Source organism: Bufo gargarizans, chromosome 3 (genome assembly GCF_014858855.1).
Source record: "Bufo gargarizans isolate SCDJY-AF-19 chromosome 3, ASM1485885v1, whole genome shotgun sequence".
Classification (NCBI taxonomy): domain Eukaryota; kingdom Metazoa; phylum Chordata; class Amphibia; order Anura; family Bufonidae; genus Bufo; species Bufo gargarizans.
In genome coordinates, this window is record NC_058082.1 from 472,513,488 (window position 1) to 472,524,780 (window position 11,293).

The window sequence follows — 11,293 nt, forward strand, 5'->3', positions numbered from 1 at the left end:
TGAATTTCTTTTTCGTTAAATTTGGATTTTTTTTTTATAAATGAAGGTAAAACATATTGACCCAAATTTACCGTTAACATGAAGTACTACCTGTCACGAGAAAACAATCTCTGAATGGCTTGGATAAGTAAAAGCGTTACAAAGTTATTACCACATAAACTGACACATCAGATTTGCAAGATTAGGCCTGGTCTGGAAGTGGTTAAGCTCTGTTGGCCATGGAGGTCCCCGAGCTACTTAAGAAATCTTGGCGCGGTGCTCGGGCTCAGACATATGTCCTACACCGTAGGACATGTTGGCTAATCTCTCAATTTTAAAATCAGTTTGAGGGTTTAGTAAGACCGCAGAGTGCACCTGTATTTGCTATTGTTATATTGTTACAGAGAAGAAGTGCAGCATACAGAAGAAGCTGAGTTATACAGCCAGCCTGTCAGTACAGCAGGTTCAGAGAGAAACGGTATATATAGCAGAGTTGAGTTTGCCTGCAAGTTTCAAACTGTTTGAAGAAACGTTTATTCAAGTAACGCTGCCATTGAACTTCATCTGAAGGTCTGGACTCTGGAGTTATTTCTTTCCAATCCCTCACTTATTCCCCCTTGTTATTGCTTTGGAGCCAAATGCCTCTGGAATGGGGGAATTGGGACCCTAGTTCTAGTCAATAGTGGAGGTCCCAGCGATCATGCACTTACTGTACCACCTACTGGTAGATGGGTGGTAGTGCTTGTTGTGGTATAACTGTTATCACCATTTAAACTACAGACACAGTTATCTTCCTGGATCAATGCATTGTAGTGTATTTGAACTTGTGGAGCAGGCTCATTCAGTCCTTGCTCTGCTAGTAAAGTGGATTTTTCTCAAGACATAATAAGTTAATTGCACCCCTGAGCCACTCTGATCATTAAAGGAGCATTAGAGTGAAATATTACTATTAATATGACTGCCAGAGCCACAGTGAAACAAGTTCAGTTGGGGATAATTCAAGTTTAATCTATAAATTTCTTACTTATAGCTTTGGGAATATTCGCAATTAATTGGCCCAGTAGAAAATGACATTAAATTTCTGGCTTTCTGCGACCCTTCTGGTTCACGGTTTCATTGACTATGGCATAACTGTATTGTCCTTTATTGAAATGAACAGGAAGCAGTAAAATAGGGGAATCTTCTTGTACCAGGCAGGAAACTGACAAATTCTGTTCATAAGTATAGGAACACTGTAGACTGGTCAAACAAGCAGCGATCACCTCTGGGGAAGCTTCTCCAGGTCAAGAAAGCTGAACATACAACCTAGTCAGGCTTCTTTCACACCTGAAGCAGGGTCTGCTGTGTGCATTTTCTGTCCAGCTGATGCTAGCTAGATTTGCCGGGTAGCGGCCGTATCTCTGCCGGACCCCGTTATAGTCAATAGAGGCTGGGGCGAAGCCGGTAGTATCCGGCAATGCTGCAAGTGTGAAACTAGCCAAAATCTGTTGGGCCACATTGACTATGCAAGGCCACACCCCTCCTGCAAAGCCCCACCCACTTACATTTTTTAAACGAGGGAAGTGTAAAATTTACATAATTGAAAACATTTGCGCAAGATGACCCTTGTGCAAATATTGTAACTTTTGTACGTCAGGGCCTTTGATGGGTTTTCCCATATTATACAACCCCCATATACAATATTTCCAGTTATATAATATGTATAGCTGTTTATAATATAAATCTGGTATAATGGAGGCAGATTTTCCTCCACATTACTTTATTTCTCATTGGTCTCAAAAACCTTAAAGGGGTATTGCAGTGTCCCAGGGGGTCAGTAGTGTAGCTTTAGGTATGCTGGGCTTTGTAGTGCAGGATAACCCACTAACCTGGGACTCACTGTCGTCTTCAAACGGGTCAGCACTGGAACAGGCAGGTGACGAATGTAGTGACGCCAGTGTCAATTGAACGGTGACACACCGTGTAATGATAGGTGGAATAATGGAGTAACTCAGATATTCATACAACAGGTCAACTTTACTGCATGGATATGTAGTAGGGTAAACAGCCAGATGACACAGTTCCAGAGTTATTTCCCACTTTATCATGCAGTTAACAGTGGTGGTTCAGATTTTCACTTACAACCAGGTTAACTTCGAGACAGGCCTCCTAGGATCAGGGCTTTCCTCTTACTCTACTTGCAGCAATACCCTCAAGGTCCAGACACCTAATTCTTGGTAATAACCCTTGAGCAAATACTTGGTAGAGGTCTTCTTCCCTCCTGACGGCTGGCTCTGTCTTTGGAGTTCTTCAGGTATCACTAACCTGGAAAGCTGGGTGGGTATGACCCTCCACACCAGAGATGCAATCTCTGCACTGTTGACTGAGCTCTGACCCTCTCAGCACTGAGTCTAGAAACTTCTCTCCCTCCTGGGCTAGGCCCTAGCCTATTTATACTGAACTGGGGGCTCCCTCTGCTGGCAATGACAAGGATTGCCTGAAGCAGGCCTGACTAGCTTAAAGGGAAATACACATTACAATCTAGCAGTGTCGGGTAGCCTACCCGTATGCTGCACACCCCCAGACTTTAACGTGAGTAAGGCCTCGTACTCACACACATGCCTGAACCGGCCTCAGATGGTACATAATTTAAACATTACATTATGAATATGATAAATAACAATTTCACACAGAAAATATAACATTTGTGACTTAATGAACAAATGACGCAAGGAAAAGTGGCGCCTTCTTGATTCTTAGGCACGGCCGCTGACCTGGCACAGCGGACTTAAGGTGAACCAGGTTAGTCTATTTTTCTTGACTGAAGTATAATAAGGAACTACACAGGGTTTTCCTGTGGGTGTAGAACAGGCAAGGGCTCACGTGGAGGAGACCATTCTTGCGCACAAACGTCAAGCAAGCTATTTCCAGTAGCAACTGTTCGGAAGGAGACACCACCAGCATAGTCAAAGTCTCCTAAATGGACTGGCGGACGTCCCCTGGTCATCCGGGTGGACCTTCTCAACACAGGGGTCTCCTCTTCCCTCAGCAACGAGGTAGAAGAGAGAGGAGCAACAGGGGGATCTCCATCCGTGAGACCTTGGTCAGGAACAACAGGGACAACAGGATCCACTAGAGGGGGAACTGGATCCGGGGCATCTTGAACCGGCTCTTCTGGAAGTGAAGGTACAGTAGGTGCCGGAGCGGGCACCAACAAGTTCAACCATGGTGTCAGAAGCCAATGCATGGGATCAGCGTCATACCTTAGATTACTGACAGCCTGCATAGGATCCTCGGGCTGTATTGATGACTCTGACACAGGGGGTTCAGATATAGAACTCTCGGCACTGGGTTCTGGTGTCAGGCAGAGCTTTAACCGGTTTCGGTGTACAATTTGGGATCCCCTGCCTTCCCGGGTGATCTCTTAAGTGTGAGTTCCAACATTTGGGATTGCAGTGACAACATAGGGACTTTGCTCCCATTTACTGTCCAGTTTACTGGTACGGCGGTTATTTTTTAACCATACCACAGCCCCTTTTGTCAAGGGTTCTGCATGGGCTGCTTGATCATAGTCTCTCTGCTGTCGGTCTCTAGCATAGTCCATACGTTCCTGAACAATAGCTTGGGCCGTATTCAATCGCCTTTGGTGCTCAGCAACCCAGTCGGTATTAGGCAATGGATTGATGCAATCAGGTACGTGTACGTCCAAGGAGTGATCAGCAGGTAATATCCCTTGGCGCCCAAACATCAAATAAAAGGGGGTATACCCGGTGGAACAATGTATGGTATGATTGTACGTGAACATGAGCTGTGGCAACAGATTAGGCCAATCTCCTCTGGTTTCAGGAGGCACGGCCCTCAGCATCTCTATCAAGGTCTGATTCATTTTTTCACATAATCCGTTACCTTGAGGATGGTAGGCCGTTGTCCGGATCTTCTTACAGTGGTGTAGGCGGCACAGTTCATGGAACAGATGGGACTCAAAAGCAGGTCCTTGATCGGTGAGGATCTTTTCTGGACATCCGTAGGGCAGGAGGAAGTGTTTCCAGAACAGTTCGGCTGTAGTCTTGGCCGTCTGGTCTCTCACAGGCACCGCTACAACAAACTTAGTGAAATGGTCAATAATAGTCATAGCGTACACATACCCTGAGCGACTAGGCTCCAGTTTCACATGGTCGATGGCTACAAGTTCAAGAGGACGAGTACTTACAATGGGTCTCAGTGGTGCCCTCTGATCATGGTGTTCACTTCGTTTTAAGGCACAGGCTACACACTCCCGACCACACTTCTCCATGTCTTCTCTCATGCCCACCCAGTAAAACCGCTGGCGGATATTAGCCTCAGTCTTTTGGACCCCAAAGTGACCGGATTGATTGTGGTACATCTCCAGCACCATACCTGCATCTCGTCGGGGTATGAGAATCTGGTGCACCCTTTCGTTGGACACTGGATCTAGGCTTCTCCGTAGCAATAGGCCCTTTTGTATGAAGAGTTGATGGCGCTGTCTCCACAGTTTGATGAGCTCAGGATCTGCACTCTTACGCCGAATCCTCTCAGGGGCTCTGCCACTAGTAATGAAGTCCAACAACTCACCCAGCACTCTACTTTCAGATTGTAGTTTCACCCACCTTTCTTCTTTGAGTTCAGGCCTACTGGAGGGTGAAGGAACTGCAGCTCTGTCACTGGTAGCTCGAGCCTGATCCTGTTGAGCAAATTTATTGTAGAAGGCCGGCATTTCTACATCTTCCCAAGCATCTCGCACATCATCGGGAGCTGTCTCTGTGGGAAGCCTGGATAAAGCATCAGCATTATCATTAGTACGTCCAGCACGATATTTTACAGAGAAATCATAGTTGGCGAGGCGAGAGGCCCATCTTTGCTCCAAAGCCCCCAATTTAGCTGTATTTAGATGTGCTAGAGGGTTATTGTCAGTGAATGCAATGAATGGGGTAGCGGCTAGATAATCTTTGAATTTCTCCGTCACTGCCCACACTAATGCCAGGAACTCTAGTTTGAAGGAACTATAATTCTGGTCATTTTTCTCAGCTCCTTTCAGGGAGCGGCTTGCATAAGCTATCACTCTTTCTTTTCCCTCTTGGATCTGGGCTAACACAGCCCCCAGGCCTCGCTTGCTAGCATCAGTATACAGATGGAAGGGCTTGCTGTAGTCTGGATAACCTAACACGGGAGGCTCGGTCAGTTTCTTTTTTAACAATTGGAACGCTATCTCTCTTTCCTCATTCCACTCAACGGGCACAGGAGTTCTAGGACTCTTCTTGGGCTGCCCCCTCAAGAGTTCCTGGATAGGATCGGCTATTTGAGCAAAATGGGGGATAAAACGTCTATAGTAGCCGGCAAAACCAAGGAAACCCCTCACCTCTTTGACGGTAGTGGGGACCGGCCAGTTACGGACAGCCGCTAACTTATCAGGGTCAGGTTGCACGCCCTCTCCGCTTACCACATGCCCCAGGTATTTTACCGCAGGTTTGAGCAAGTGGCACTTGGATGGTTTTACCTTCAGGCCATATTTGATAAGGATTTTAAAGACCTCTGCTAAGTGTTTCAGATGGTCTTCATATGTTTTTGAGTACACAATGACGTCATCTAGATACAGCAGCACTGTTTCGAAGTTTTTGTGACCCAAACACCGCTCCATTAGTCTCTGGAAGGTTCCTGGGGCATTACATAACCCGAACGGCATACAATTGAATTCGAACAGGCCCATGGGAGTGGTGAAAGCAGTCTTTTCCCTATCTGCCGGGGCCATGGGTACTTGCCAGTAGCCACTGGTCAAGTCCAATGTGGAGAAATAGGCAGCGGAGCCCAGAGCAGTTAGTGACTCCTCAATGCGGGGCAGTGGGTATGCATCTTTGTGGGTTATTTGATTAATTTTCCTATAGTCCACGCAGAAACGGATATCACCATCCTTCTTCTTTACAAGGACCAGGGGTGCTGCCCACGGGCTACGACTGTCCCGGATTACATTAGAGTCTTTCATCTCTTGGATCATTTCTTTTACAGTCTGATATGAAGTAGGCGGTAAGGGTCTGTATCTCTCCTTGATAGGAGGATGAGAGCCAGTAGGTATGGTGTGTTGTATGGCACTAACCTCTCCACAATCAGTAGCATGTTTACTGAAGGCCTGGTGGTGCTCTTTGACAAGCTGTAGTATCCCTTCTTGTTGACGCTGGGGGGTAGTCTCGTCCCCGACATGGAGCTCTTCCCACCAGGGCACTTGTGACTGGGGCACCGGCGGACATCCGCTGACTGCAGCTGGCGGCTTTTCTGTCACTGGAAAACGAATGATGTCTTGGAAGAACACCTGAGAAAGCTGGGCAACAGGGTAATGCTTAGTAAGCGCAACAGGATGATCACTCAGGTTAATCAGACGGACAGGTACTTTACCTTGGGAGACGTTCACCAGGCACTTGGCAGCTCTCACATAAGGGTAGTTCTCCATCTGGATTGGTTCCACCAGGGCCGGATAATCTCGGCCTTGGACTCCCAGGACAGCACGACACCATAACAGAGTTTGAGAATTAGGAGGCAGAGTCACAGGCTTATTATCACGGATCCTGGCAGTACAAATTTCTCCTTTCCCGTTAGCAAACCTCTGCTGGGCACTTAACACAGTGATAGTCTTTTGAATCACCCTCTTGGATGCAGAGGAAGCAGTGGGCAGAGTCTGGTGTAATACGGCAAGTATTTCTGAATAACAGTTTTTGAAGACATTGGTGCCTAGAATGACAGGATGTCCTCCTCTGTTGCCGGCCTGTACGACTATCACCCCCTGCTGAGGCAAGGTTACTTCTCCCACCTGCAGGGTGGGTTCCCAGTATCCATGAATCTTTACTGGTTTGCCATTGCTGGCGATAATCTCTACCCAGGATTCAGGCGGCTGGGTCAATTGGTTGGTGTCCCAGAATCTTTCAAAGGCGGGCAGCTGAATAGTAGTGACCTGAGACCCAGTATCTAATAGGGCTTCAAAGGGGACCCCGTTAATCTCTACATTGATTTTAGGATGGGATCCTACATACCGTGGCATCCAATTTGGATCCTTTGGACCTAGTGTTCTACCTCCCGAGGGGTGGTCCTCAGCCTCAGGGGTTGCCCGTTTAACTGCCAGCACGTGGATTCTGTGTGTCCCACCTTTTTGCAGTATGTACACACGGGCCGCTTGCGATCCCTATTACGCCTCCCAGGATCCCTGGGGTGAGTCTCTTGGTATAGAGGTGGGAACGGCTTAGGAGGTGACAGGAACTCTTCTTCTGACATTATGGGTTTTTCCCATTCCTCTATTTTTCTGCACACTCTCTCTAGACTTTTAGTGAGGTGATTTACTTGCTCTGTCAGCATGGCGATAGTATCGGTAGCTGCAGCTTGAACAGCTTGGCCGGCCCCAGCCTGGTTAGGGATAAGCGGTTTTGGCCTGCAGACTGGCAACTCAGGTGGGGTGCTCACCTCCGTAGATACTGTTGACCCCAGAATTTTTATAGCTAGCTCTTTAAAATCCAGAAAGGTACTGCTGGGGTGTTGGGCTGACAGCATTTTTAATTGAGTCCTTATTTGCTCACTAGACACCCCTGTGATAAATTGTTCCCTCAGGGTCTGGTCCTGACTATCAGCCTCCCTGGGATCTATCTGGATTACAGCCCCCAAAGCCTCCTGAAGTGATAGGGCATAGTCACGGAGGGACTCACCGGACCTCTGTTTCTTGCCAAAGAAGTGCATCTTTACCTCTGAGGCAGTCCTCGTTTCAAAAGTGGCCCTGAGGCGGGTGAATATCTGCTCCAGAGTACTCCTTTCAGCAGCAGGCCAGGATAATACCTCTCTGCGGGCAGCTCCCTCCAGTTGTGCTAGCAGGATTTCCATTTGCTGATCGGCATTTATGAGGTACAGTTTGAATAATGCCAGCAACTTTTCTTTAAAGTCTCTTAAGGTATGGGCCTCCCCTTTATAGCGGGGAAACCATGGGGCCCCAAAATAGTAAGGCATAGTAAAGGGCATCATGCTGGGGGCCATAGGAGGATTAGAAGCCGCAAGTTCTCCTGGTGCCGGCTGCTCGGGAACTCCCGACTCTGACATATTAGTTTAATAAGATGCGGCCGCTGGCGACTAAAAGGGCCGGAACAATCCCCTTCCCTCCGGATACAAGTTCTTACCGGTATCGCCGGGTTTGCGCAGGCCAAATCTCGAGAGACTCCGGACTTCCTGAGACCGCGGTGACGTAGAAGACACAGGGCCGCGGCGGTGCGATGATGAAGAGGGGCGGGATTTTCGGTGTCTTTGAAGGGATCCGCCCACGAAGGTCCTCAGCAGCGTGGGAAACTTCACTCCAGGCGGCCGGTGGCCATCTTGGTCACCATTCCCTGACAGCAAGCAGGGTTGTTGAGAAGTTAATAAATTGTAATCCACAACCACGATTTTCTTCTCCTGGGGGTAGCGCAACACAGCACAGCGCCTCCGATTCCTCCCAGGCACAATTGTAATCCACCGACTTGGGAATAAAGGGTACAGTCCTTGCAATACGGTGGTGGAATAGTTAAAGCACACAGTTCACACTTCTCTGCACTCCAGAAGCATGCGGCTCCTGTTCGTGACGCCAAAAAGAGCGATGCAGTGTCCCAGGGGGTCAGTAGTGTAGCTTTAGGTATGCTGGGCTTTGTAGTGCAGGATAACCCACTAACCTGGGACTCACTGTCTTCAAACGGGTCAGCACTGGAACAGGCAGGTGACGAATGTCGTGACGCCAGTGTCAATTGAACGGTGACACACCGTGTAATGATAGGTGGAATAATGGAGTAACTCAGATATTCATACAACAGGTCAACTTTACTGCATGGATATGTAGTAGGGTAAACAGCCAGTCAATACAGTTCCAGAGTTATTTCCCACTTTATCATGCAGTTAACAGTGGTGGTTCAGATTTTCACTTACAACCAGGTTAACTTCGAGACAGGCCTCCTAGGATCAGGGCTTTCCTCTTACTCTACTTGCAGCAATACCCTCAAGGTCCAGACACCTAATTCTTGGTAATAACCCTTGAGCAAATACTTGGTAGAGGTCTTCTTTCCTCCTGACGGCTGGCTCTGTCTTTGGAGTTCTTCAGGTATCACTAACCTGGAAAGCTGGGTGGGTATGACCCTCCACACCAGAGATGCAATCTCTGCACTGTTGACTGAGCTCTGACCCTCTCAGCACTGAGTCTAGAAACTTCTCTCCCTCCTGGGCTAGGCCCTAGCCTATTTATACTGAACTGGGGGCTCCCTCTGCTGGCAATGACAAGGATTGCCTGAAGCAGGCCTGACTAGCTTAAAGGGAAATACACATTACAATCTAGCAGTGTTGGGTAGCCTTCCCGTATGCTGCAGTATTCTCATCTCAGACAATGGGGACATATCGCTAGGATATGACCCCATTGTCTGATAGGTGCAGGTCCCAAAGGTGGGAAACCGAGAACAGAGCACCGGGTTTTTCGGGGTCCAACCACTGACAAGCGCTCTCCCCATAGAAGTGAATGGGAGTGAACCAGGCTTGCGCGGCCACCGCTCCCATTCATTTCTATGGGGCCGACGGAAATAGCCGAGCCAGCGCTTGGCTATTTTCGGTGGCCCCATAGAAATGAATGTAGGGCGGTTGCGCATGCTCAGCGCTCCCTCCACAACCTTCAGGGATCCGTTCTCGATGTAGGTGCGGGTCCCAGAGATGGCACCTGCATCAATCAGACAATGGGGGCATATACCCCTTTAATGTTTACCTGTCATTTCAGCTGACGTTTTTTTCTGGACATGATAATGACTTGTTTCTAGCATTTTTTTCTCCTTTGAATGCTGCATCTCTAATTCTCAGTTCTCTATGAGCTGGTGAATGGAAAGCAGCTGTAATCATGTCTCACCATAGAGTAAGATATGCCTCTAAGGCCACCAGATGTAAGGCAGCTATCCTATAAGTCAATGTTCAGCTCTTAAAATAAGCCTTGAGACATGACTTGGATATTAAATAAGCCAGTGTCTCATCTGCAGACAGCTGTTTCGGGGTGTTTGCTCCTCATCAGTGCAGAGCAGAGAGGAGCTTGTTAAGAGCTCATTTGTATTCCTTCCCTCCCAGAATTCTAGAGGAGCATGTATGGCCTATAACCCTAAGTTCACACCTGAGCGTTTTACAGCGCGTTCAAACGCGCTGTAAAACGCTCAACACGTGAAAACCAATGCTTCCCTATGGCCCTGGTTCACACTTGAGCGTTTTACAGTGCGACGCATAAACAAGTTCTTGAGCTTTTTTTGGGGCGTTTGTCGCGCGTTTTGGCCCATAGACTCATTGGACAACACTGCAGTCAATCACACAAACGCGCATTTACTATCGCAAAAAACGTGCATAAAAACGCGCGACAAATACGCGCGTAAAACGCGCGTCTCAGAAACGCTCAGGTGTGAACCCAGGGTAAGTCTCCTCACATTGATTAAGGTGCTCTCTCCCTAAGGAGAGTTAGTTCCCCCCTTACCCGGACACAGGCCTTTCATCCAGTTAAGCCAGAACTCTCTGCTCTGCACTGATGAGGAGCAAACACCCCGAAACAGCTGTCTGCAGATGAGGTGCTGGCTTATTTAATATCCAAGTCATGTCTCAAGGCTTATTTTAAGAGCTGAACACTGACTTATAGGATAGCTGCCTTACATCTGGTGGCCTTAGAGGCAGAGCTTGTTAAGAGCTCATTTGCATCCATTCCTTCCAAGAATTCCAGAGGAGCATGTATGACAGTATAATCGCAGACAAAAATAAGGAATGCTTCTGTGGTTCCACCACAGACCCACGGCCCATGTAAATACACACATTAAAGTCAATGTATACGTGTCCTGTCCATGGAGATCATGGACAGCAGACGCCCGTCATTCACTGATGTGTTCATTCAGAATTCCTCATAAGCACCATAGTACTGAATTTAGGGTGAGATATAACATTTACTATTAGCTGCTGAATCATGACAGTTGTGTCTTTCTCTCTCACTCTGCTGCTCACTGCTCCTCCCCATCCCCTCTCCATAAAGTTACGATCAGCTGTTTGAAGAGGACGTAGCTCCCTGTGAGTTCCGCTTCCTGTTCATTGTACTGCACTTCCGAGATGAAGCATAATAAACAGGTAGCAGAGCTCACATGGTGTCGGGCGTTGGACCACCACCAATCTGATTTGACGACTAGTGATGAGCAAAGTGAACTTCAGATGCTACATCCAAAGTCGCTTTGCTTAAAACTTCAGATTAAAGCCTCATGCACACGACCGTATGTGTTTTGCGGTCCGCAAATTGCAGATCCGCCCAAAAAAAAACGGGTGACATCCG